At 43.3% G+C, this 27,618-nt stretch overlaps 1 protein-coding gene across 1 annotated transcript in view; it reads right to left on the bottom strand.

The window, feature by feature from the left end:
• Positions 1–27,618, bottom strand: part of LOC137619252 (zinc finger protein OZF-like) — a 99,240-nt gene that overhangs the window by 38,505 nt on the left and 33,117 nt on the right. The window lies entirely within an intron of this gene.

Here is a 27,618-nt window from a genome sequence, read left to right on the forward strand (position 1 = left end):
GCTAAACATTTTTGGGGGGGCTCAGCCATGTCGCCCTGATGGAAGGTTCCTTTAGGCAGCTTTCTAAGGGATATTTGGCTACAGTGATACTCCCAGAGAATTAACCACAGGTTCCCAGAATTCTAACTCCTGGCGCGAGTATCCTTAATATAACTTTTAGGGATATCGCATATCAGGGGACGTACTTCTTGATACGACACACGGCAATCTTCACCCGGAATAGATTTCATGCTTTGAGCGGGAAGAGTGGCGAAATTTAAATGGAGCCATTATCAAGGTTACCCGGTGGATCCCCTCCCAGTACTACTACGGCGTATTATTCCTTTTAACGTAGCAATTTAAGCACGGTGTTCTCCCACGTTCCTCTCGGTGTTGTTACTGTTTTCTAGGCATATTACCATGAAATCTCCAGCATCTTCATCCACTGGAAAGTTGAGTATTTAATCCTCCCTGTGTATAATTTTTGGCTCCCTTCTCACAGTTAAATTAACACAATTTAGGTGTGTTAAGTGGAGCAATGCCTCACCGGAGGCGGCCATTTTAGGACCGCTGCCGTACGTCATAAATGCTTTATTTAGTTAGTAGTACGACGTTCCCCGTATTTAGCTATAAAGAAATTTTAGCTAGTTAGGCAAAATTATACTTGTGAAGATAAGATTTACACCTGTAATATTTCCTCTTCCGAATAAACGTTTCTATCGTATACGATAGGGCCTCGGTGGTACTAGCGTAGCCAAGATCCCGACTCGTTAGGCTAGCCTATCGTGTGTTAGTATACTTTAGTTACGTTATCCCCCGTTTAACCTCTAGTTTCATTTTATAAATTCGGTCGGAGATATAGATATCTCCTAGAATTATTAGCATAATTCGATACTCTTCTCTTTTAGAGAAATGAGGATAAACCCTTCTTTCTTCCTGAGTGCCGCCAGCCCAGGTGACAACCCTATCTTCTGTCATCGCTATCAAGTAGTGTACTCTGGCTTGACTGGGATAGTGTTTTCTGTCGATCTTCTTTGCCGGTGAGTATCCCGACTTTGAAATACGACAGTAACTCAGGGTATTCTGTCTTGATGCCGACAGCACTACCGGTGGGAGAAAAGTCATCCCCCTGCCAGCAACACCGTTGTCGACATAGGAAGTTCGGCTTCCCTAGTCCACAACAAAAAGTGGGTAGCATAATTGCCGCCACCTTTTTCCCTTGTGGACTAGAGGACTTCTTATATCCAGCAATGGCTTAGGCTAGGGAATCGTTATTCCTCTGCCGCCCAAGACGGCGCCAGTATAGGAAACTGTTTCCTTGATTTACAGCTAAAAGTAGTAGGAGGCATACCTGCCGCCACCTTTCTCTGTAAAATATAAGACCCTTTCCCTTCCCCTTCTGTCTAAGCCGTCATGATTCCTATGGCCCGTATTCTACAATCACCCCGCTTGTCGGGCTGATTGGGTTACCGGCCGGGCTCCTACAAAGAAGGTTAGGTTGCCGCTCCGACCATCTCCCTAAGGGAAGCAAAGCTCCGGAAAAGGTTGAGTCGGCCCTGACGGCTGCTGGTGGGAAACCCATTACACTTCGAGTATTCTTCAGTCCTCCCTTGGGCTGCAGTCCACAAACCCTGTAACCGGCAGTACAGCTGGCAAGAGAAATTGTGGCTGGATGAAAGCTAGAATCAATGAATTCCTCCCCTTCCATTTGAATCCTCATTCTGGAAAGAAGGCAGTAGAGACAGTAGTCCCTACAACCCTAATTATTGTACTAAACTATAACAATATGGTAGTCCTTCTCTCCATTCTTTCTCTCTCTCTGTCGGCTAGTGCCGCCAGGGCACCAGCCGCCCGTTGAGATACTACCGCTGGAAAGTTATGGGGTCCTTTGACAGGCCAGACAGTACTGCATTGTATCTTTGTCTCTGGTTACGGGTCTTTCCCTTTGCCTACACAGACACCGAAAAATCTGGCCTATTCTTTACAGATTCTCCTCTGTCCTCATACATCTGACAACACCGAGATTACCAAACAATTCTTCTTCACCCAAGGGTTTAACTACTGCAATGTAATTGTTCAGTGGCCACATTCCTCTTGGTAAGGGTAGAAGAGACTCTTTAGCTATGGTAAGCAGCTCTTCTAGGAGAAGGACACTCCAAAATCAAACCATTGTTCTCTAGTCTTGGGTAGTGCCATAGCCTCTGTTCCATGGTCTTCCACTGTCTTGGGTTAGAGTTCTCTTACTTGAGGGTACACTCAGGCACACTATTCTATCTAGTTTCTATTCCTCTTGTTTTGTTAAAGTTTTTATCGATTATATAGAAAATATTTATTCTAATGTTATTACTCTTCTTAAAATATTCTGTTTTTCCTTGTTTGCTTTCCTCACTGGGTTATTTTCCCTGTTGGGGCCCTTAGGCTTATAGCATCTTGCTTTTCCAACTAGGGTTGTAGCTCAGCATTTAATAATAATAATAATAATAATAATAATAATAATAATAATAACCCGGTAGCATACCGGCAAAACTACAGTATAAGACAATACAGTAGCCAGTATTCCTGCAGTATAACAATACAGCAGTTAGAATACAGTATATAATGATACAGTAGTATGAAATTTCCAATATATACTGTGTATCCTTTCACAGTCCATTTTTGAGACCGATTAGAAAATGTTGAGGTGAAGTATTCCTTCAACATTCTGATGTATCCTTCGATGGACAACATGCCGTCCGAGAGGGGGGCATGTAGAGCTAACCTCCAGGGATTACTCTTTGTAAACGGTGGGAGCGTAGAGGCGTCGGGGATGGCATATTGCTGCTGTTGTGGCAGCCCCGAACACATGAGTCCCTGGACTAGGTTCTCGACATTTGCAACCCTTTCTTGCTGTTGTTGTAGAGTCACGATGGCTTGCTGAGTGTGCGAAGACAACATCGTCTCGAAGCGAGAAAACAGCTTCTCCGAGAAATCCGCCGGGTTAAATGGTTTCGCCGGAGGGGGAATGGATGCCGAACCGGAGACCGGTCCTTGAGAAGTCGAAGGCACGGCGACGGAGTCTTTGGGGACTCTAGTGGAGGAAGATTTGGACGACCTCGATGATTTTGAAGACTTGTGGGTCTTATGTAAAGGCCTGCGGTGAGCCTTTACCATGGGATCACAGACCGGAGCTTGAGATCAGCACCGGAAGTCCCCGGAAAACCTTGAAAGGAAGATTGGTTTGAAGTAGAAGAGAAAGTCGGGCTGAGGAGAGGAATCTCAGCCCGGGACCCACCTAACTCACCTATCTCCCTACCTGTGTCAGGTTCCTCAAGAACCATGGGTTCTACGTCTAAATTAAGGGTTGTGACGTCTTCCGTTATCGTTCCACTCGTCTCTTCTTGGTCATGGGCCAAAAGCAGGGACTCAATATTTTCTATGATGGGGTCCGCCAACTCCTTGGGGACCACAGCTGATGTTTTTGCGTGCGGATGAAGGAGGGAACACCAATTTTCAGATAAGATGGAAGGTTGCTTAGCCTTTACATTCCGGGCGACGCCGCCAATCCAGACCTTGAGGGTCGCTAGAGCTTCTTTGTCTTCCTGTTCTTGGGTTGGGGACCAGCATCAGAGGATGATTTCCTTTTGGAAGACATGTCCCACTTTTGGAAAAGGTTCCTATTCTCCGTGACAGCTTTAGCAACTGCCTCATGGACTACTTTCTTTGGGAAGAGATCCTTGCCCCAGATACATGAAGTGATCAACTTCCTGGGCTCGTGCTTGACCGTTGCATCGGCAAACACGTACTGTCTACAGGGCCCCCTGGCCTTCAAAAAAGCATACATGTCCTTAACTAGTGTAGCCATGTGCATCTTGGCTAGGACCGTGTACATATCTGGGGTAGTTGAAATGCCTGTACACATCTCAATACAGTTCTGGAGACACAGAAGAAAGTCCGACAACTTTTGGAAGGTTCTCGTTGAACTGCTGTCCTGCGATATCTGGATCTAGTTATAAGATCAAGAAGGTTAGATGGACCTCGTTCCAGTCCTTCTCGCCCGTAGGCAGGGCTAGATACAATGGTTTACACTCCTCTAGCGTAGGGCATGGTTTGCCCACATCAACTGCTTTTAGTACGCAGTGGAGAGCTTTAATCGTAAAGGGAAAAGCTCCTGAGGAAGGAGCAAGGAAGGTAGGGTGCCTCTTGCTCAAAGCAGAAACCTTCGAGTTCGTATATCCTGCTTTCTTCAGGCTACTCGTCAACAAAGGTTCCGTCTCCTCTTTAGACGCAGGTTTGTTCTTCAACCTGCCGAAGCACTCTGGGTAAGCCGCAAAGTTCGGTCAGAATTGGAGATCGTCGAGGGGTATGGCGCCCATCTTCTCCGAGACGTAGTGTCCCATTCATCATGGGCATGAACTCCACATACCTCCAGGGGTTGGTTTCAGAGCATTGTGGTAAGTCAGAGACTCTGGGCCACTTTTGGGAGCAGCGAGAAGCGGCTGCGCGGTGTGCTTCCCTGACTTCCTTTCTCATCACTTGCTGTTCCTTGCGCATAGTTTCCATCATCATCTGGATCTGCGCTATGAACTTTTCACCCTTAGGGAACAGCGGTTCTGGTTGAGGGGTTGGGGCCGAAGAGGTTGACGGCAGAGGTTGATATGCCATCAAGACAGTAGAGGGTCTTCCGTCTCTGTCGATCCAGATTCTTCTTCCTCCTCGGGTGGCTGGGCCACCTCTTCTTCAGGGTCTTCTTAAAGGAGATCCTTTTCGGTATCCGAGGACACCTCTGACATCCTTTCCTGATGGATGTCCATGCCTTCCAAAGCCTTATCAATGTCAGCCTCTATCGTCAGTTGTATGCAGGGAGGCTCGACTAGTACCTGAGGCACAACCGCGTCGGATGTTGCCTTAGGGAACAGAAGGCTTCTGATTGTCTCGCTTGGTAGGTATGGTCCCAGAAAATTCTTCTGGAACCCTCTTACCCACTTTCGAAGCGTTTCCCTCGCAGTATCCCTCGGACATCAAGACCGAGCAGATGGTGCAACCCTTCAGGTCCCAATACCTCATGGTTTCAGTTGCGATGGAGAAGGCAGCATGAGACCTGCACATCTTTTGGCCACAAAAGTTCTTACTTTTGTGGTTGCAGCACATAACTGCACCCTTCACCTTGGCCTCCTCCTGTAAGCAAAGAAAGAGTGAAATGAGTATGGGGTAATTTGTCAAACTAATAAATACATTCACATGCATTAATATTAATTCTTACTATTATAATTATAGCTTAGGATAGTAAGCTAGAAAGGAAATAGGAAAGACACATATCTGTGTTTCCTGTCCAGGCAATTGCTGTGACCTCCCTCAATATTAATATTTTAAAAATTTCCTTATTAGGGAAATATAGGGTAGAATAGCTCTAGTACATAGAGCTGGAGGAAGTGTATACTAGCACTACCTCCCTCACAAGTGAAATATTAATACTGTAGGGTAAAGATTTTCATGTTCTGATGATCTAGGATACATCAGAATGTTGAAGGAATACTTCACTTCAACATTTGCTTGGCGGCCTCAACAATGGACTGTGAAAGAATAGACAGAATATGTTGAAAAATCATACTACTGTATGTTATATACTGTAGTTTTCTAACTGCTGTATTTCCTATAATGCAGGAATACTGGCTACTGTATAGTCTTATACTGTAGTTCTGCCGGTATACTACCGGGTTAGGCTAGTACCTGGCAGCACTAGCCGACAGAGAGAGAGAAAGAATGGAGGGAAGGACTACCGTATCATTATAGTTTAGTACAATAATTAGGGTTGTAGGGACTACTGTCTCTACTGCCTTCTTTCCAGAATGAGGATTCAAATGGAAGGGGAGAGAATGTATTAATTCTAGCTTCCATCCAGCCACAATATCTGTTGCCGGCTGTACTGCCGGTTACAGGGTTTGTGGATGGCAGTCCAAGAGAGGACTGAAGAATACTCAAAGTTGTAATGGGTCTCCCACCGGCAGCTGCCATGGCCGGCACAGCCTTTCCCGGAGCCTTGCTTCGGTTAGGGGGAAGGTCGGAGCGGCAATCTAGACGCCTTTGTGGGAGCCTGGCTGGCATCGTAATCAGCCCGGCAAGTGGGGAGATTGTAGAATACCGGCCACAGGGTTTGTGATGGCTAGAACGTCACTAAAGGACAGAAGGGGGAAGGGAAAGGGTTTTATATTTTGCATAGAAAGAAGGCATCAGCTATGCTTCCTGCTTTCGGCTGCGAATCAAGGAAACATAGTTTCCTATGCCGGTGCCGTCTTGGGCGGCTGAGGAATAACAATTCCTTAGCCTAAGACATTGCCGGATATAAGACATGTCTTCTAGTCCACAAGAGAGAAAGTTGGCGGAAACTGTACTACCACTTTTAGTTGTGGACTAGGGAAGCCGGGCTTCCTATGCCAGCAACCATATAACCGGCAGGGGAATGACTAATCCCCCATCGGTAGGGTTGCTGACAACAAGACTGAATACTCTGAGTTACTGTCGTATTTCAAAGCCGGGATACTCACCGGCAAAGAGGATGGACAGAAACACCATCTCAGTCAAGCCGGAGTACACTACTCTAAGGCAAGACAAAAGACAGGGTTGTTGCCTAATGGCAGTACTCAGAGGGAAGGAAGGGCTTATCCTTATACAGTACTGTATCTCTAAAAGAGACGAGTATCAAATTATGATAGTAATTCTAGGAGATGTACTTTATCCGATGAATTAATAAATCAATACGAGAGGATAAACGGGGATAACGTTACTAGAGTATACTAAAACGCATTAAGCTAGCCTAACTGAAGTCGGGATATCAGCTACGCTATATCACCGAGGCCCTAACGTATACTATCGAGACGTTTCAACAGAAGAGGAAATATTACATATATCTTGACTAGTATAATTTGCCTAAATAGCTAGAATTCATTATAGATAAATACCGGGGACATTGTACTACTAACTAAATAAAGCATTTATGGCGTACGACAGCGGTCCAAAATGGCCGCCTCCGGTGATGGCTCTGCTCCACTAAACACATCTAAATTATGCTAATTCAACTGTGAGAAGGGAGCCAAAAATTAATCACAGGAAAGATTAAATACTCAACTTTCCAGAGGATGAAGATGTTGGAGATTGCATCATTATAATCCTTGCAATGGTAACAACACCGAGAGCAGTTGGGAGAAACACTATGCTTAATTCGCTACTACAAAAGGAATGGTTCGCAGGGTTGGTACCGGGAGGGGATCCACCGGTTAACCTTGAGAACGGATCCCCTTCCATTTCTCTACTCTTCCCCCTCAAAGCGAAAACTTTATTCGGGGTGAAGATTGCTATGTGTCGTATCAAGAAATACATCCCCTGGTATTATGCGATATCCTTAAGAGTTATATTAAGGATACTCGTGCCAGGAGTTAGAATTCTGGAGACCTGTGGTCAATTCTCTGGGAGTATCACTGTAGCCAAATATCCCTTAGAAAGCTGCCTAAAGGAACCCTCCATCAGGACGACATGGCTGAGCCTAAAAATATTAATATTTGTAGGAGGTCACAGCAATTGCCTAATATATACTATTTTATGCATGTGAAAATTTATCAGTGAGATAAATTACCCCATACTCATTTCACTCTTTCTTTCCTCACAGGAGGAGGCTAAGGTGAAGTGTGCAGTCTTGTTCTGTAACCCCAAAAGTAGGGACTTTTGTGGCCACAAGATCTGCAGGTCTCATGCCCCCTGCTCTATCGCAACTGAAACCCTGAGGTATTGGGATCTGAAGGGTTGCACCGTCTGCTTAGCCTTGATGACCGATGGTTTCGGTGTTCCTGAGACGACGGAGTCAAGGGATACTGCAAGGGAAACGCTTCGGAAATGGGTAAGAGGGTTCCAAAATAACTCTTCGGGACCTTACCTGCCAAACGAAGCTATGAAATGCCTTCTGTTCCCTAAGGCCCAATCCGACGCAGTTGTGCCTCAGGCACAGGTCAAGCCTCCCTTCATCCAGCTGACGATGGAGGCTGACATCAATAAGGCTCTTGAAGGCATGGACATTCATCAAGAACGGATGTCGGAGGTGTTCTCAGACACCGAAAAGGATCTTCTGCAAGAAAATCCTGAAGAAAAGGTGGCTCAGCCACCCACGGAGGAAGAGGATTCGTATCAAATATAACGGAAGACCAGTTTTCTGTGATGGCATATCAACCTGTACCATCAACCTATTCGGCCCCAACTCCTCATTTGGACCTGCTGATAACCAAGGAACAGCTGCAACAAATGATGGAATCGTTCCGCAAGGAACAACAAGAGATGAGGAGGGAAGCCAGAGAAGCGAAACGCTCGAGCGTTCTCAAAGGCTCTCACAAGCCTATCAAAGTCTCCAACTTACCTCAATGCTTCGAAACCAACCCCTGGAGTTATGCGGAGTATATGACCATGATGAATGGGAAACTGTACATCTCCGAAAAGATGGGGGCCAAACAATCGAAGATCTCCAATTTTGGCCTAACATTTTGGCTTACCCAGAATGTTACGTGAGATTCCGGGATGAATCAGCATCTCGTGAGGAAACGGAACCTAAGGAAGTTATGATCATTGAACATGACAAGGTGCAGGCTCTCTTGACAAGCACCCTAAAGAAAGCTGGCTATACCAACTCGAAGGTTTCAGCTTTGAGCAAGAAGCACCCTACTTTCCTTGCTCCTACTTCTAGAGCTTTCCCCTTTTCGGCCAAAGCTCTCAAATGTGTGCTAAAAGCAGTTGACGCGGGCAAACCATGTCCACGCTAGAGGAGTGCAGACCATTGTCTTTAGCCCTGCCTACCTGCGAGAAGGAATGGAACGAGGTTCATCTAACCTTCTCAGTCTTGAAATTGGATCCAGAAATAGCAGGACAACAGTTCAACGAGAACCTTCCAAAGTTGTCGGAATATAGTTTGAGAAAGGTGCAAGAGACAAAAGAGAGACTAGCTGCCTCTTTGTCTCTCTAGAACTGTATGGACATGTGTGCAGGCCTTTCAAATACCACAGATATATACATGGTCCTAGCCAAGACTCACATGCTTCCCTTGTGAAGGACATGTACGCTTTCGTAAAGGCCAGGAGGGCCTGTAGAGAGCATGTGTTTGCCAATGCAACGGTCAAACACGAGCCCAGGAAGTTGATCACTTCATGCATCTGGGGCAAGGACCTCTTCCCATAAGATTTGGTCCAGGAGATCATTGCTAAAGCCGCAACGGAGAATAGGAACCTTCTCCAGAAATGGGGTATGTTTTCCAAGAGGAAATCATCTTCTGACGCTGGTCCCCAACCCAAGAACAGGAAGACAAAGAAGACACGTGTGTCTCACAGACCTCCACAAATGGTTGCCCAATTGCAAACCACCTTCCAAATGGTGCCCCAGCAACTGGTAGCTCAGTCGCCTGTATTCAACCCAGGCTTTGAGAGTCACACTACCACCTTTCGTCATAGAGGTAGAAGCTCAAGAAGAGGCTCCTCAAGAAACCCCTCAAGGGGTAGAGGAGGACATGGTCAAGGTACCAAATCCTCTGGAACATCTCAGCAATGAGATGCTCCAGGTAGGAGGAGGACTCTTCCACTTTCGGGATCGTTGGGCCTTCGGTCCCTGGGCGCACAGCTTAATCAAGAATGGACTCGCGTGGAAATGGAACAAAACTCCACCCCCTTTTCCTCAATTCTTCCAACACCCCACCCCCTTATTGGAAAAATATACCTTAGAACTCTTGAGCAAAAAGTTATTAAGGAAAACGAAGTCCATCATATTCCAGGGAAGGCTGTTTTGTGTTCCCAAGAAGGGCTCCGACAAACTCAGAGTCATTCAAGACTTGTCTACACTCAACAAGTTCATCGAGAGCAACAAGTTCTGGATGCTAACCCTACAAAACATAAGGACCCTGTTACCAAAAAGGGGCGTACATAATCTCAATAGACCTGGCGGATGTTTATTCGCACCTACCAGTCAGCCGCCCCCTCTCCTCCTACCTAGGATTCAGGCTACAGATGACAAATTATGTCTTCACAGCCATGCCCTTCAGACTAAACATAGCCCCAAGAACATTCACAAAACTTGCTGACACAGTCGTACAACAGCTATGCTTAGAAGGCATTCAGGTAGTGGCATAACTGGACGACTGGCTGGTGTAGGCAGCATACAAGACTGCTTGTATGCAGGCAGCAACAAAGGTGATTCAGTTCCTTGATCATCTGGGCTACAAGACCAACTAAAAGAAGTTTCGCCTCTCTCCAGCTCAGGAGTTTCAATGGTTAGGAATCCATTGGAACTCGCAGTCACACCGCCTCTCCATTCCACCGAAGAAGAGGAGAGAGATTGCGGGATCTGTCAGGACACTACTGAAATTCAACAAGATTTCAAGACGCCAACAGGAAAGAGTACTGGGCTCTCTCCAGTTTGCAGCATTGACACACCCAGTGCTAAAAGCACAACTAAAGGATGCGTCAGGAGTCTGGAGAAGATACGCATCAAACGATCGAAGAGATCAACAGAGATTGACACCGACCCTACAGCAATCTCTTCTAAGGCCGTCGTCAAAGGTCAAGAGCCTGTTAAGGACAATTCCCTTACAACCTCCTCAACCTTCAGTGGTCATCCACACAGATGCCTCACCGGAAGGATGGGGAGGCCATTCCCATAAAGGAAAGTGCAAGGGAACTGGTCGCACCAGTACAAGACTTTTCACATTGTCATTCTGGAGGCCATGGCAGTCTTCCTAACGTTGAAGAAACTATCCCCTCACAGATCAGCCCACATCAAGCTGGTATTGGACAGCGAAATAATAGTGAAATGTCTGAACCGACAAGACTCGAGACCACCTTACATCAATCTCGTGATGTTAGCCATCTTCCGCTTGGCAAGGAAGAAAAGATGGTACTTATCAGCAGTTCACCTGCAAGGGTTCTGCAATGTGACTGCGGAAGCTCTATGCAGGAAAAAACCGATACAGACAGAATGGTCCCTGGACGCAGACTCATTCTCCTTCATCTTGGAAAAAGTCCCAGAACTGCAGATCGTCCTCTTCACAATGAGCGACAACAAGAAACTACCTCGATATGTGGACCCTTACGAGGACCCTCGGGCAGAAGCGACGGACGCCATGTCCCTCGATTGGAGCAGATGGAATCATATCTATCTGTTCCCACCAACAAATCTCCTGCTGAAGGTCCTCGACAAGCTGCTATCATTCAGGGGAACAGCAGCAGTAGTGGCCCCCAAATGGCCCAAGAGCTATTGGTTCCCTCTAGTGCTAGAACTGAAGCTTAAGCTATTTCCTCTACCGAAGCCAGTTCTATCCCAGCTGGTTCAGAAGTCAACTGTTTACGCATCATCATTGAGAACCCAAAACCTACATCTCATGATTTTCTCGCCTTGGCAGCCAAGAAAAGCTTCGGGATCTCAAAAGACAACATCGACTTTATAGAAGAATACAAGTCAAAGTCAACCAGAAGACAATACGAATCATCTTGGAAGAAATGGGTTTCCTTGGTGAAAACAAAGAGACCGGCCGAAATCTCAATAGACTTCTGCCTTTCCTTCTTCATCTACCTTCATGAACAAGGCCTGGCTTTCACCACAATAACTACGTGTAAGTCAGCTTTGACTAGACCTCTTCTTTACGCCTTCTTGGTGAACCTCTCAAACGAAATCTTCAATAAGATTTCGAAAGCATGCGCTAGACTCAAACCAGCAATCCCTCCAAAGCCCATATCAAGGTCCTTGGACAAAGTCTTGCACTATGCTTCGAATTTGAACAACGAAGATTGTACCCTAAAGGATCTAACACAGAAAGTTATATTCTTGTTCGCTATAGCCTCAGGGGCTAGAGTTAGTGAAATAGTGGCCCTATCTAGAAACAAAGGCCATATTCAGTTCACAGAAGAGGGAGAACTGAATCTTTTCCCCGATCATACCTTTCTCGCCAAAAACGAGCTGCCCACCATAAGGTGGGGTCCTTGGAGAATCTTCCCTCTGAAGAGTGTCTTAAGGTCTATCTTGTAAGAACTTCAGACTTCAAGGAGGGACAGCTCTTTCTAGGCGAAACCTCAGGATCAAACTTATACCTAAAACAACTGAGGGCAAAAATCACCTACTTTAATCGCAGAGCGGATCCTGGCAGTACACCTGCAGGTCACAATCCTAGAAAAGTTGCTTCCTCATTGAACTTCTTTCAACATATGAACTTTGATAGACTCTGCTCATATACGGGGTGGAAACCATCTAGAGTTTTCTATAAATATTACGCGAAGCAAGTGCATGAAATAAAACACTGTGGTGGCGGCAGGTAGTGTTATAAAACCTGTCGTCTAGTGCTGCGATGAACAGTGGACTGTTTTGGGACTTAACAGTGTATTGGGCGAACAGGTATTAGCACCTTCGAGTGTAATACCTTTTAATGAAAATCACTATGGTGATTTTTGGACTCTTCTATATAGGTGTAGAATCTAACCAATAACCCCAGTACCATGTGAACATTTGTACAGTGTTGAAACATATCAAACATCTTAGTGGAATCAATCAAGTAATTTCACAATAGTGAGTGGCATTTACGGATGATCTAACATATATGTATTTTCTTCCCTTACAGGTTAAAAACATATATACCCAGAGATGTAGATATGTTACAAAGATTCTTTTTATGATACATTTTGCTTTTTGTAGTTTTACATTTTGTCTATAAAAATAAAAGTCATGTAAATGTATCTGCGTCTTATTCACCCTTCATGAATACGAATAAACGATCCAGAGCCTTTAATTTTCCTAAAATAATATGCTTGAGAGTAAAAGCTCTGAAAGCACAACCTGGTAATCTTTACAAGTTCCACATTGTTCCTACAGAATATAAACTTTGACGCCTCATAGTCGATATCGACAATTTCCCTGCAGGGGGCAGGAAGCCCTAAGTTAGCTCCAAACTTAGTGGATATGACAAATAACGGTAATGTCATATATGTAAGTTCTGGGAGACCATATAAGGAACTCAGTCAAAGTAAAGGCACTTATACAAACCCACAGATATAGTACTTTCAAGTAATTCTCTGGTAAGCTTCCATCAGGACGACATGGCTGAGCCCAAAAAACGGATTTTGAGCAAAGCGAAAAATCTATTTTTGGGTGATATGGCCATGTCGTCCTGATGGACCTTCCCTCCTTTTTAAAAAGGAGTAAACATCTATGTAACAAGTTCCCACCCGAAACTACTCTATCTGCGGCTATCCATGCTTAAATACAACAAGGAATAATACGCCGTAGTAGTAATGGGAGGGGATCCACCGGGTAACCTTGATAACGGCTCTCCTCCAATTTCGCCACTCTTCCCCCTCAAAGCGTAAAATCTATTCGTGGTGAAGATTGCTATGTGTTGTATCAAGAAATACGTCCCCTGATATTATGCGTTATCCTTAAAAGTTATATTAAGGATACTCGTGCCAAGAGTTAGAATTCTGGGAATCTGTGGTCAATTCTCTGGGAGTATCACTGTAGCCAAATATCCCTTAGAAAGCTACCTAAAGGAACCTTCCATCAGGATGCCATGGCCATAGCACCCAAAACTAGATTTTTCGCTTTGCTCAAAATCCGTTTTTTACAGTGTTAGCTAAAACGTCGCACCATAAAGGAGCCTGCCATTCAAATCTCCAAGTAAAAGAAAAGGTTGGGGGAGCTGTTGAATCACCTCTACTAAATTTTCATACAAAATGTTATCATTTGGAGGAAAGTGAATAGAGCAAATTGTATCTTTTCTCATTATATTTATTTGAACAACCACTGCCAGCAGGTGTCCATGAAGACCAATGTATTTGGGGAACATCTTGACGAACATATGTGAGACTTCCGCCATGGCTCCCTGCTCGTTGATCATATGGTGTTCAATAGCTAACATGTTCTTGAAGACAAGGAGTACTAGCATTGAGCTTGAACTCCTGTAGACATAGAATTATAGGGGAATGCTCATGAATGAGGAGCTTAAGTTCTTCATATTTGGCCCTTAAACCCTGACAATTCCATTGCAAAATGGAAGAAAAAACTATGGTTTATTTTTTGGAAGACACCTGAGATGAAGTCTTCCTATTAGCAATTTCTGATCTAAAACTGTTTCCCAGAGGTTTTTTTTGGAGAGGGTCTCAATATATTGGGTTTGACATTTGTCTTTTTCTTTATGTCCTTTCCATCTAATTGTTGAGTGGGATGATAGACCTCAACTTGAATTTATGATTTAGGTTGTCTTCCATTTGATCAGGAACATCAACAGACAAAACATCAAATTTATTTTATGTCATAACTTTATTGTTTCTTATGGAAGGGGGCGAGAGAGATGGAGGTCTCTCTCTTTTGCGATTAATAGCTGGTGAGCTACCAAGTTTTTACTTTACTTTACTTACTTTAAGGGATGCTTATCTGGTCCTGTACAGCAGGGGAACCCTAATCTCTACCAGACCTCCATAGTCATTTTAGGATGTTCATTCGGGAGCATTTAATATTTCACAATGTGCATTGTTCGCTTACTGTTAGACCATCACTGTCATTACACTTGCCAAATAAGAAAGTCTTCAGTTTCTTCTTGAGAGCCTTAATATCTCCAATTATTCGGATGTCTCGTGGGAGCCTATTGTATAGTCATGGGGCCGCATAATTAACAGATTTTGATCAACGTGAAAAATCTATTTTTGGGTGAGAGGGCCATGTCATCCTGATGGAAGTGTTCCTATAGGTAGCCTTCTAAGGGATATTTGCTACAGTGATACTCTCAGAGAATTAAACCAAAGGTCTCCAGGATTCTAACTCCAGGCGCAAGTATCCAATAAAGGATATCGCATAATATTAGGGGACGTATTCTAAATACGACACATGGCAATCTTCACCCTGAATAGATTTAACGCTTCGATGTAAGGATGAAGAGTGGCAGAAGAAATGGGGTGCCGTTCTAGGTACCCAGTAGATCTCCTTCCCTACTACTACCGTGACGTCATTCCTATTCTTGCCGTTAAGCAGAAATGGCCACAGATAAAGTAATTTTGGGAGGGATCAGCAAGTAGGGCCCATCAGGATGACATGGCCCTCTCACCCAAAAATAGATTTTTCACTTTCATTAAAATCCAATTTTTGGGCTCAGGCCATGTCGTCCTGAGGGAAGTATACTAGAGAATATTCTTGAAATTACTATTAGCTGTGGGTTTGTGTATGTGCCTTCCACCTTGAATAGATTTCCTTATCTGGTCTACTAGACCTATATGTGAAATTGCAGAGATCTGTCACTTCCACTAAACCTGGAGCTGGTTTAGTGCCTCCTGCCCCCAGCAGGGAAAATGTCGATATCGACACTAAGATTTCAAGGTTTGTTTTTCCCTTGGAACAAAAAGGAAAACATTGAAGCCTACCTTTTTAACTTACCATGAGAATGTGTTTCATTCCTCCAGAGACCATTGTTGTGATTTCAAGGATATAAGCCCCATACAGGGGTTTAATAAAACTCTAGCGTATTTTATTAGTTTATAAATGAGGGAGCAGTAATAAGACACGAATACGGTTAAGTAATTTATTATGCAACTAATTTATCAAATGTAGTTACAACAAAGTATGAATCTGATCCAGCATTACAACACACCAAAACGCATATTTTCTTGTGTAGAAAAAAATATATAAATACATTATCAGAATAACGGCACTCAATGGAGGTGTGAAACCAAATCTATCTGACATAGTCAGTTGTTCGGAAATGCATAAACACCGTAACGCAAACGTTCACTCGGCACTGGTGTATTGATCAGATATGCACCTACACAGAACAGTATGTCAACCATAGCTGTGATCTGTACTGGTGGGTAGGTATACCCATGCACCCGATGCACTGTAAAGTCCCAAAACAGTCCACTGTTCATTTCAGCACTAAACGACGGGTTTAATCACGCTACCCGCCGCCACCACAAAGTGTTTTATTTCATGTACTTGCTTTGTGTAATGTCTGTAGAAGACCCTGGATGATCTCCACCCAGTGTATGAGCAGTCTCTCTCAAAGTCCATGTGTTGAAAGAAGTTCAACGAAGCAACTTTCCTCGAATCGTGACCTTCGGGTGTAGTGTCAGGATCCGCTCTGCAAAAAAAGTAGGTGAGCTTCACTCTCAGTTGTCTTAAAGATAGGTTTGATCCTGAAGTTTCGCCTCTGAAGAGCTGTCCTCCCTTGAAGTTTAAAGTTCTTCGAAGATAGATCTTAAGACATTCTACTGGGTACAGAGAGGTATCTTCCTAAAATGGGCAGATTCTCCAAGGACCCCACCTCTTGGTGGGTAGCTCGTTCTTGGCCAGAAAGGCAGGATCAGGAAAAAGGTTCAGTTCTCCTGAGTCTAGGAACTGAATATGGCCTTCATTTCTGGATAAGGTCACTATTTCACTAACTCTAGCCCCTGAGGCTATTGTGAACAGAAAAATGACTTTCTGTGTTAAATCCTTTAAGGTACAGTCCTCATTGTCCAGGTTCGAAGCATAGTGCAAGACGTTGTCCAAGATCACGTGATGGGCTTTGATGGGGCTGCCGGATATAGTCTAGCGCATGCTTTTGGGATCTTATTAAAGATTTCACCTGAGAGGTCCACCTCAAAAGCGTAGAGAAGAGGTCTAGCCAGGGGCGATTTACACGAAGTAATTCTAGTAGCGGCCAGGCCTTGTTCGTGGAGGTGAATGAAGAATGCAAGACAGAAATCTATCGATATCTCTGTCGGTTTCTTTGTTTTCACAAAGGACACCCATTTCTTCTGTGATGATTCGTATTGCCTCCTAGTCAAACTTGACTTGTACTCCTTGATGAAGTCAACTTTATCCTTCGAGATTCCGAACTTTTTGTTCGCTGCTAAGGCGAGAAAATCATGAGATGTAGGTTGCTGGTTCTCGAGGATGAGGCGTACACAGTCGACTTCTGGGCCAGCTGAGACAGCACTGGATTCGGCAGAGGGAACAGCTTCAGTTTCAACTCTAGGACTAGAGGATACCAATTGCTTTTGGGCCACTTGGAGGCTATAACTGCTGCTGTCCCTCTGAAGGATCTTATCTTGTCAAGGACTCTTAGCAAGAGATTGGTTGGTGGAAACAGGTAAAGGCGATTCCACCAGTTCCAGTCGAGGGACATGGCATCCATCGCTTCTGCTTGAGGGTCCATGTAAGGGGCTATGTAACAAGATAGTTTCTTGTTGTTGCTCGTTGCGAAGAGGTCGATCTGCAGTTCTGGGACTTTTTCCGAGATGAAGGAGAATGAGTCTGCATCTAGGGACCATTCTGTCTCTATGGGCTTTCGCCTGGATAGAACGTCCGCCGTCACATTGCGGAACCCTTGTAAGTGAACTGCTGATAGGTGCCATCCCTTTCTCCTTGCCAGGTAGAAGATGGCTAACATCACATGGTTGATGTGGGGTGATCTCGAGCCTTGTCGATTTAGACACTTTACTCTAACCTCGTTGTCCAGGACCAATCTGATGTGGATTGATCTGCGAGGGGATAGTCTTTTTCAATGTCAGGAATACTGGCATAGCTTCCAAAATGTTGATATGAAATGTTTTGAACTGGCACGACCAATTCCCTTACACTTTCTTGTCGTGAAAATGACCTCCCCATCCTTCCAAGGAGATATCCATGTGTATCACCACTGATGGTTGCGGTGGTTGCCGGGGAATTGTCTGTGCTAAGCTCTTGGCTGTTGACCACGGCTTTAACTGCGTGCGCAACAAAGCCAGGGTCAACCTTAGTTGATCTCTTCGAGCATTTGATGCGTATTTCCTCCAGACTCCTGACGCATCTTTCAAACGTGCCTTTAGCACTGGGTCTGACACTGCTGCAAACTGGAGAGAGCCCAGTACTCTTTCGTATTGGCGTCTTGAAATCCTCTTGAGACGGATTAGTCTCCTGACAGATCCCGCTATTTCTTGGATGGAATGGAGAGGTGGTGTGACTTTAAGTTCCATTGGATTCCTAGCCACTGGAACTGTTGAGCTGGAATGAGAAGAGACTTCTTGCGGTTGATCTTGAAGCCCAGGTGTTCCAAAAACTGGATCACTCTCTGGGCTGCTTGCAGACAAGTAGTCTTGAATGCTGCCCATACCAACCAGTCCTCTAGATATGCTACCACTTGAACACCTTCGGTGCGTAGCTGTTGGACGATTGTGTCTGCTAGCATCGTGAATATCCTTGGGGATGTGTTCAGTCCGAAAGGCATTGCTCTGAAGACAAACTTCTTCTTCTGTAGTTTGAATCCTAGGTAGGAGGAGAAAAGGCGACTCATCGGGAGATGCCAGTAAGCATTTGCTAGGTCTATTGAGACCATGTATGCCCCTTTTGGCACAAGGGTCCTTATGTGTTGCAAAGTAATCATCCAGAACTTGTTCTCGATGAACTTGTTGAGTGGAGACAAGTCTAGAATGACTCTGAGTTTGTCTGAGTCTTTCTTGGGAACACAAAACAACCTTCCCTGGAACTTGATGGACTTCGCTTTTTCATCACCTTCTTGTTCAAGAGTTCTGAGGTATATTCTTCCAACAAGGAGGTGGAGTGTTGGAAGAATTCTGGAAAACGGGGGTGGAGTTCTGCTCCATTTCCACCTGAGTCCATTCGTGAGTAGGCTGTGGGCCCTGGGATCGAAGATCCAGCAATCTCGAAAGTCCTCATCGGCCCGAGAGAAGTTACCTCCTGGAGAACTTCTCTTAAGACCTTTTCCTTTCTGAATGGGGCAAAAAGTAGTTGGATGCCTCTAAAGGTAGGGTTAAACACTGATGACTGGGCTACCAGTTGTTGAGGGACTATCTGGAAGGTGGTCTGAGGCATCGTAGTCATAGTCATGGCAGGGAGTTGTGCAGGTCTTCGTGGTCTCTTCGCCCTTTTGTTCGTGGGCTAGGGAACTCCTTCCGAAGAAGATTTCGTTTTTGAGGACATGCCCCCCTTTTGGAGAAGGCTATTCTTCTCCATGGTTTCTTTCGCAATGACCTCTTGGACCAGTTCCTGTGGGAAAAGGTCTTTACCCCCAGAAACGCGAGGTAATCAGCTTCCTTCGTTCATGTCTGATGGTTGCTGAAGCCAGGACAAACTCTCTTTAAGCTCTCCTCGCTCTGAGGAAAGCGTATGATCTTTCACAAGGGTAACCATGTGAGATTTAGCCAGGTAGAGGAACATTTCTGTGGTATTATGTTGACCTGCACTCAATTCTAAACAGTTATGATGAGAGAGGGAAGCTGCAAGTCTCTCCTTCGACTTCTGTTCCTTCCTCAGAAGATGGTCGGGCAACTTTGGAAGGTTCTCATTGAACTGTTGTCCTGCGATCTCTGGGTCTAACTTAGAGACGGAGAAGGTTAGTTGGACAACCTTACACTTCTCCTCGTAGGTAGGTAGTACTAGAGAGAATGGCTTGCATTCCTCTAGGGTCGGGCAGGGTTTTCCTTCATCGACGGCCTTGACGGCAAAGTCTGGTGCTTTCACCGTGAAGGGGAAAGAGATGGAGGAAGGAGCAAGAAAGGTGGGGTGTTTCTTGCTCAGTGCTGAGACTTTGGAGTTGGTATATCCGGCTCCCTTCAAGGCCATCAGGAGGATGGCTTGCGCCTTCTCGTGTTCAAACACGACGACCTCTTTGGGGACCGTATCTTCTCGGGTCCCATTTTCGTCTCGCAGTCTCACATTGCACTAACATAGCCGAAAAGTAAGGTCAGAACTCAAGGTCTTCAATCTGCCTGGCTCCCAACTTCTCGGAAACGAACAGTTTCCCATTCATCATTGGCATATGCTCCGCATACCTCCAGGCATTAGTTTCGGAGCAATGAGGGAGATCAGACACTTTAAGAGGCTTCTTAAAGGTGCCCTTGGTGGTTCCGAAGTGGTCAATCTTCTCCTGCAACAACCTTTGCTGCTGCTTAAGCGATTCCCACATCGTCTCTCGTTCCCATTGGAACGACTCCATCATTCGTGGATGAGATATCAGAATCTCTTCGCTTGCATTAACCTAGGTAACAGGTTGTGGAGTTGGGGCCGAGGATGTTGACAGCAGAGGTTGGTATGCCGTCACGGCAAACTGAGGGTCGTCTGTTGCCGTTGACAAAGATCCTTCTTTCTCCACTCGGGGAGGGTCCACGTTCTCTTCAGGGCCACCTTGTAGTAGGTCCTGTTTGGTGTCGGTGGACACCTCTGACATCCTCTCTTGGTGGATGTCCATGCCTTCTAAGGCCTTGTTGATGTCCGAGTCAATCTTCGGTTGAACGAAGGGCGACCGGAGCTGTTCCTGGGACACCACCGCACTCGGCAGAGCCTTGGGGAACAGTAGGCACCTCAGGGAGTCATTGGACAGGTATGGTCCTGGAGAGTTATTTTGGAACCCTTCTTACCCATTTGCGAAGGGTGTCCCTCGCTGTATCCTTAGTCTCTATGGTGACTAGGGGGGCTTCGCCGAAGCCGTTGGCCAGCAGGGTTGAGCAAGTTGGGCAACCCTTTGGGTCCCAATACTTTAGGACTCCTATGACGATGCAGCAGAACATCGCTCCGCACTTTTCCATAGGGTCATCCTGTAAAGGAAAAATACTAAATGAGTATTTTTGTTTCTTATATCAGTGATATAAAAGCATACAGTTTATGATAACAATAGTAATAACTATTGTTTATGGTAGCTTAGGATAGTAAGCTTAAAAGGAAATAGAAAAGACACATATCTGTATTTCCTCTCCCATGCCATTGCTGAGACCTCTGTCATTATTAATATTCAGTTTCCCTGATAGGGAGGATACAAGGTAGAGAAACTCTAGAAACTAGAGTTAGAGTTAGTAAATAGCTTATACTAACATTTTCCACCTTTAGTATTGTATTAATACCGTTTGGGTATTGTAAGTCCCTGATGATCAAGGAAAACCATTTGGGTGTTGAGGGAGTACTCAGCCTCAACAGAATATCATGGTCTCAACAATCGTCTGCGATAGAAAACACATAGTATGTTAGAAAACATATTTACTGCTATATAGTTGTATACAGTAGTTTGCCGACAGTCACTGCAAATATTGGGTTAGTACCTGACGGTGCTAAGCAAACGAGAGAGAGAAAAACTACGGAAGGAGAGTTTCCTACTATTATGAATGAACATAACAGCTGGAAGTGTAGGGGGAGTCCACCTACTGTCTCCTTACCAGAATGAAAGTTCCAATGGAAGGGGAAGAATTTATCAGATTCTAGCTCCCACCCATCCACAAAAGACCTGTCTCTGGCAATGAAGTCAGCGGCAAAGAATGTGGATGGCAGCTCAAGAGAGGGCGTAGGACTTTCCAAAGTATGTTAGATTTCCCACCGGAAGCTGTCCGAAGCTGTCGCAATATTCCCCCAATAGGGGGAAGGTGGCAGAGATGACGGAACTAATTGCCGCCGGCAAGATACCAGCCGGTAACGCAGTCATCCTAGGAAGCCGGGATGACTGTCAGAATACCGGTGAAAGAATTTTGTGACGGCATGTCGTCACTAAAGGACAGAGGGGGGAAGGGGTGAGGATCTTACAGTTCATTGATATCAGAGGTGGTGGCAGGTATGCTGCCTTCCTCAAACAATGAGCTGGGGAAGCATGGCTTCCTGTGCTGACGACATTGTCGTCTGCAAGACAAGGGCACCCTGAGTATGTCACTATCTGAATCAAAGCCAGAGGCAGTAAGAACATCGTTCTTTTCAACGGCGATGAAGAGAGACAGTGGCTGCTGCCTATGACAGCGGCGTCACTCGGGGAGGGAGGAAGGGTTTAGCCTCTTCTCTCAGAGAGAGAATAATTATCGTAGCTTGTCTATAGATTCTAGAGAATGTAACATATCATTTGAATCGAGAAGAAACGATAAGGGTGAGGCTAAACAGGGGAATTACTTTACTAACGTATCTATGAGCAGGAATAGCCTTGCTCTGGTAGGAGCCCCGGCAAAAGGTAATCGGTATCACCGGGGCTCCCACCCGCATACGATAAGTAACGTCACATAATAGAGAAAGAATAATTTTCATGCACGCAATATCACATCTTGTATAATTTGCCTAACTAGCTAATATAATAGCTTAAAACCCGGAAGTGTCGCCCTACTATCTAAATAATATGCGAGAATGTAATGGGCGACAGCAGTCGTAAAATGGCTGCTTCCGGTTTCGGCAACGCTCACCCAAACACACTTAAATTATTGAAATTTAACTGTGAAAAGGGAGACTAAAATTACACATAGAAAAGAATAAATACTCAACTTTCCAGATGACGAAGATGCTGGGGATTGCATGATGAAAATTCCGAAAAACTAGTAAAAAAACACCGGGCTAAGGGGGAGCACAACACCCTTAGCAGGCTACAAGAATAGGAATGGCATCCCGATAGTAGTAGGGAAGGAGATTCACCGGGTACCTAGAATGGCACCCCATTTCTTTTGCCACTCTTCCCCCATACATCGAAGCATTAAATCTATTCGGGGTGAAGATTGCCATGTGTCGTATCTAGAATACGTCCCCTGGTATTATGCAATATCCTTCGTTGGATACTCGCGCCAGGAGTTAGAATCCTGGAGACCTTTGGTTTAATTCTCTGGGAGCATCACTGTAGCAAATATCCCTTAGAAGGCTACCTATAGGAACCCTTCAATCAGGACGACATGGCCTGAGCCCAAAAAAGGCTCTATAGCCTACAGTAGGCATTTATCTAGGTTCTACTAGTTTGAAACGATTTGTTGGCTGCACAATATGTAGTGATTCTCTTAGATATTTTGGATGACAAGTTCTGATAACTTGGTGGGTTATGGTATATATAATTTAAATTTAATTCTAGTTTTAATAGGCAGCTAATGTAGATCAATTAGTATAAGGGTGATCTTTTCTCTAGGTGGGAAACCTTTATTCAGTCTTGCTCCTTTGTATATTATGTTTTGTAATTTTTTAAGTTGCACTTTTGGTAGATTGGAGTAGATGTAGTTACAGTAGTCAATTCTAGCAATCACAGTTTATCACGTTTCTTTACGGAACATTCACCCAGGTACTTTTTTTATAAAAGCAATATTTCTTCGATGATACCCAACAGTTTTTACAACATTATTTATTTGGGTATTGAGAGACAAGATGCAGTCAAGGAATACACCTATATCACGAACTTTACAAGATATCGGCAATGAGTCATTATTTATGTTTATTTGAATATCACCCTCGCTTCTCAGTGTTTCTCTTTCCCACCATCATAACCTCAGTTTTGTTCTCATTTCATTTTAGTTGTTTAATTTTCATCCATTCTCTAACACTTTCAAGGATTCAGTTTAGTTGTTTCATTAGTGTTGTCTATATCATCTAAGGAGAAGTAAAATTGTGTCATCCGCAAATAGTTTGAACTTCACACCATGCCTTTGTAGTATTTTCCTTAGACTGATAGTATAGATGCAGAATAAGATTGTGCTGAGTACACTCCTCTGGGGTACATCTCTGTTTAAAGGTTCATATGATGAATATGAGTTTCTAATTTGCACACAGTAATTTCTACCAACCAAGAAATCTTTTAGGTATTCGAAAACTTGATCTTCAACACCGATGAACCGTAAATCATTTAGTAGTAGTTCATGCACAGCTCTATCAAAAGCAGCACTAAGATCAAGTAATATTAAAATACCACATTTATTTTCATCCATCATTTCCAGCATATCATTTACAAGAGAGCACATGGCTGTCTCCGTAGAGTATAGTTTTCCGTAAGCAGATTGGTTGTCTGGAAAATCTTCTATTAATTTTAAGTGACAGACTAGTTGTTCAGGAATTACATATTCTATCACTTTTGAAACAAAGAATAGATTTGAAATAGGTCGATATGAGCTTAATTCCTGGTAATCTCATTAATTTCATCTGTGTATCTGGTATATCCTTAATCTGATGTTGAATATTTACAAATGACCTGGTTATATTTTCAATTTTCTTTTTAAAGAATACTAGAAAATTATTTACTAGTTCCTGGTCACTGTATCCATCAGGTAGCTTTTTCTCAATTACATTTCCCATGATACCACTTAGGAGACGATATAACTTATCTATGTCTGTAGCTGCTTCGCGGATCTTTCTTTTGAAGAATTCACTTTTTTTCTTTCTTATTAGGTAGTTGTATTGACACATAGCAGTTTTTTTCACTAGTCTCTCCATCAAACTAAGAAGATTGATCTTTAACAGTTGTAGTCTTTTCCATCAGTAGGCACATGGTATCATTTTCTCTTTTACTCACTTTATCATAAGTGCCATAAGACAGTTAACCCACATAGCTCCCAACAGACATTGGTAGGAAAAAAATTTCATTTGTCTAAAGTTTATATTTCTTTACTACTACATGTTTCTGTAGAGGTAGACTAAATGAAATAAGTTTGTACACTGGGCAGATAATACATTTCTATCCAACATTTATATCAGATACGATGTTATTCATTCCATCACTCAAAACTAGGTCCAACGTATGCCCAGTTAAAGTAGTTGTACCGTTAACATTATTCACTAATTGATATGATTCTAGTAACATACTAAATACCAGACCGTCAAGATTTGATGCGTCATCCATCCAAAGATGAAAGTCTCCACAAATAACTAATTAATTCTTCTCCATGATAATCATCTCAATGAATGCACTGAATTCTTCAAAGAAGATACTAGTATTTGTTTTTGGAGGTTTGTAGACTGTAACAAAAGATTTTTTTTTTCTTTTGCGTAAAGTCTATCTCTATATATTCAAAGACTGTTACACTAGGTCTATTTAACATTTTGATATTTGATTAAACTTTATGAATAAAGAGTCCAACATTCCACCCCACCCCAGACCTACCCTCTCTCAGAATGTGAAAGAAGTTATGTGTGGGTGGGGGTCATTTCAGTGATCTTAGCCTTGACAAAGTTATTTAACCATGTTTCAGACAATGCTAGTATCTGCATGTATTTCCCGTTTATCAATTTTATTTTAGTAGCCACAGTTTATGATATCCTTAGTATCCATGATTGGTATTTTCTGCTAGTCTTTTCAATTCTAACTCAAAAGCTTTGCAATCTCTTGAATTTACTGTATGGTCATTTGGTTTGTTTGAGTTTGTGCAGTTAATACACTTTGGCATTTGTGAGTTACATTCCTTGGTGGAATGTTTTCCTGAACATTTCCTGCAGATTTTATCATCAATTTTAAACTTGCAATCTTTTTCAAGATGTCCATACCTCTGACAGTAGTGGCAGGTGATCACGTGCTATCTATCCGGAATGTCAAAAGTACTCCATGGCAACATAACTTTGTCATGATTATCGTGAATAGCCTTTTGAACTTCAGGATCCCATTTCAATGCATAGTGGGTAGTCCCACCTACAGCATTTTTCTTCAGTACCACACTTATCTTCTCCTCTATGTTTTGGATTTGATCTAGGTAATGATTTCTTTGAATCAAGGCATTTATTATTTCATCTTCATCATTGTACACATTGCATATCATTGATTTTGGTTTTAATTTTCCAATGTCTGAATTTTGTTTTCAGCCTCTTCTCTGATCATTTTGTTTGTAAAGTTTACAGCAACATTTCTACTTGAAGTTAACCTTGGGTTAAGTATTGGAATATCTTTAATTGTCTGTTCGACCTCGGTTTTTTCTTTCAGTAATTTTAGTCGTATTTGTTGATTTAATTACACACATTTTTTTTCCTTAACTTTGTCATTTTCTCTGATTTTGGGTCCATCAATGTTCAAAGCAAGATTGTCAACTTTCTCAGTGAGGTCCGTTGTCTGGGAGGAATTTGCTGCGAGTGCGCAGCTTCCCCCACTACAGGTGCACCTGGTATCTTGGTTTCAAGGGGAACCTCTATCAAATCAGGCAAGGACATGACCTCAGAGAGGTTAGTACTATTGTTGGTAATGGGGGAAGGGATGAAGGTTGTACAGAGATGGGCAATGCCCCAGTTTTAACACCATGGCAAATCCTCAGAAGCCAACATGCTTACCTCATCATGCACCACTTTATTAGTATATGACGTATTTCTTTTCTTGGAACTACTGGCAGTACTAGGTGGGTTTGATGTCTCCTGTGGTAAATTTCCTTTTAATTTTAAGACCTTTGCATAGCCAGTTGATTTATTTAGCAGTCTTTTTGCATGTCCCACACTTATATGTTCCAAACTCAATTTGTTGTGGGCAGATTCTTCCAACTTATACAGCTCATAGTTCCTACCACTGGATTTATTATTAGAATTGCAATATTTTAAAACACATGGCTTTTAGGGTACACTCTCCATTATAAGATTTGGACCAAGTGCTATAAATTTTTTCATTTTTACAAACTTTATATGGGTGCCCAAATTTAAAACAATTCAAGCATTGCAGTGACTTCTGCTTAAAAGGACAAACTTTAATCCTCTAATTTTCAATAATAATATGGATAGGTACATCAGCATCTTGGAAAGTAAGGATAATCATCAGCAGTACTGGACACCCCTTCCCCCTTCTTTGTCTGTTATTGTGAGGTTCTACAGTATAAACATTAAGAATGTTTCCACATATATAGAAGAGAAAAACATAAGTTAAAAAGACAAATATTAATGGCAGTCCAAAATAGGCGAGGAGGAAAAGCGGCAACAACCGCTCACCTTCCAAGCCAAAAGTAAAGTGAAGCACAGTCACAGGTGTGTGAATGAGAGGGGTAGCTAGCTACACCCCTAACCCCCGCTAACTAGCGGGATGGGTAGTTAACACTCACTAAATTTTAATCACTCGTCATTTTAGATTCTTCTAAAGTAATACCCCTATAAATAGCGTAGGTTTGCACTCGTTACGGAACAATTACCATTCTAATTCTGTTTTTTATTTCTCCCAGAGTCTATACAAACCTGAGTATGTCTGCAGCAATGTTGTAAGGACCATTGATTCTTTAATAAGGTATTTAGTGCATGTGAGTCTGCACAGTAGCCGCGCCCACTTTTCTGTCAAAGACTCTTTACTCTTTGTTATGTATTATTGTAACAATGTACTATATTGTTTCAAGTGTTTCAGGTATTGCACAACATTGCATCATATTGCATGAATAAGACATGTTATGCTTTATGCATAAGAGTAATGATTTGTTTTGGTATTAGGATTCAAACATTTGTTGATTACCTCAGATAAGATGTGATTCTTTATGATTTGTACTGGAGTAGGATTTAAGTCTTTTCAGAGCGATGCTCTTTTGTTTAGCAATGTTTTGGTTTATGAGATTTGTGTAAGACGCTCCATCTGCACTGGGGAGTCAGCTGTCACAGAGCAAAGTTCGTAATGTAGTCTTTTATACATTAAACGTATTTTTATAATACCAACGTATTATTATCCATCAAGCCAAAATCGACATCAGATGGGATCAGCTGGGAAATAATTACTAACAATTGATCATCTATGTTCCAGGTAATTATTATGGTTAATAGAACTTCCTACCAAAGTACAAAATCCCACAGTGGCGACGAGGATGGGATCAGCTGAGAAATAATTACTAACGATTGTTCATCTATGTTCCAGGTAATTATTATGGTTAATAGAACTTCCTACCAAAGTACAAAATCCCACAGTGGCGACGTAAAGGACGACGGACAAGCAGGGAGAAGCAAGCAGGGAGAAGCATTGGAGCCTATGCACAAGGACGGCCA

This window comes from Palaemon carinicauda, chromosome 25 (assembly GCF_036898095.1).
Source record: "Palaemon carinicauda isolate YSFRI2023 chromosome 25, ASM3689809v2, whole genome shotgun sequence".
Classification (NCBI taxonomy): Eukaryota; Metazoa; Arthropoda; class Malacostraca; order Decapoda; family Palaemonidae; genus Palaemon; species Palaemon carinicauda.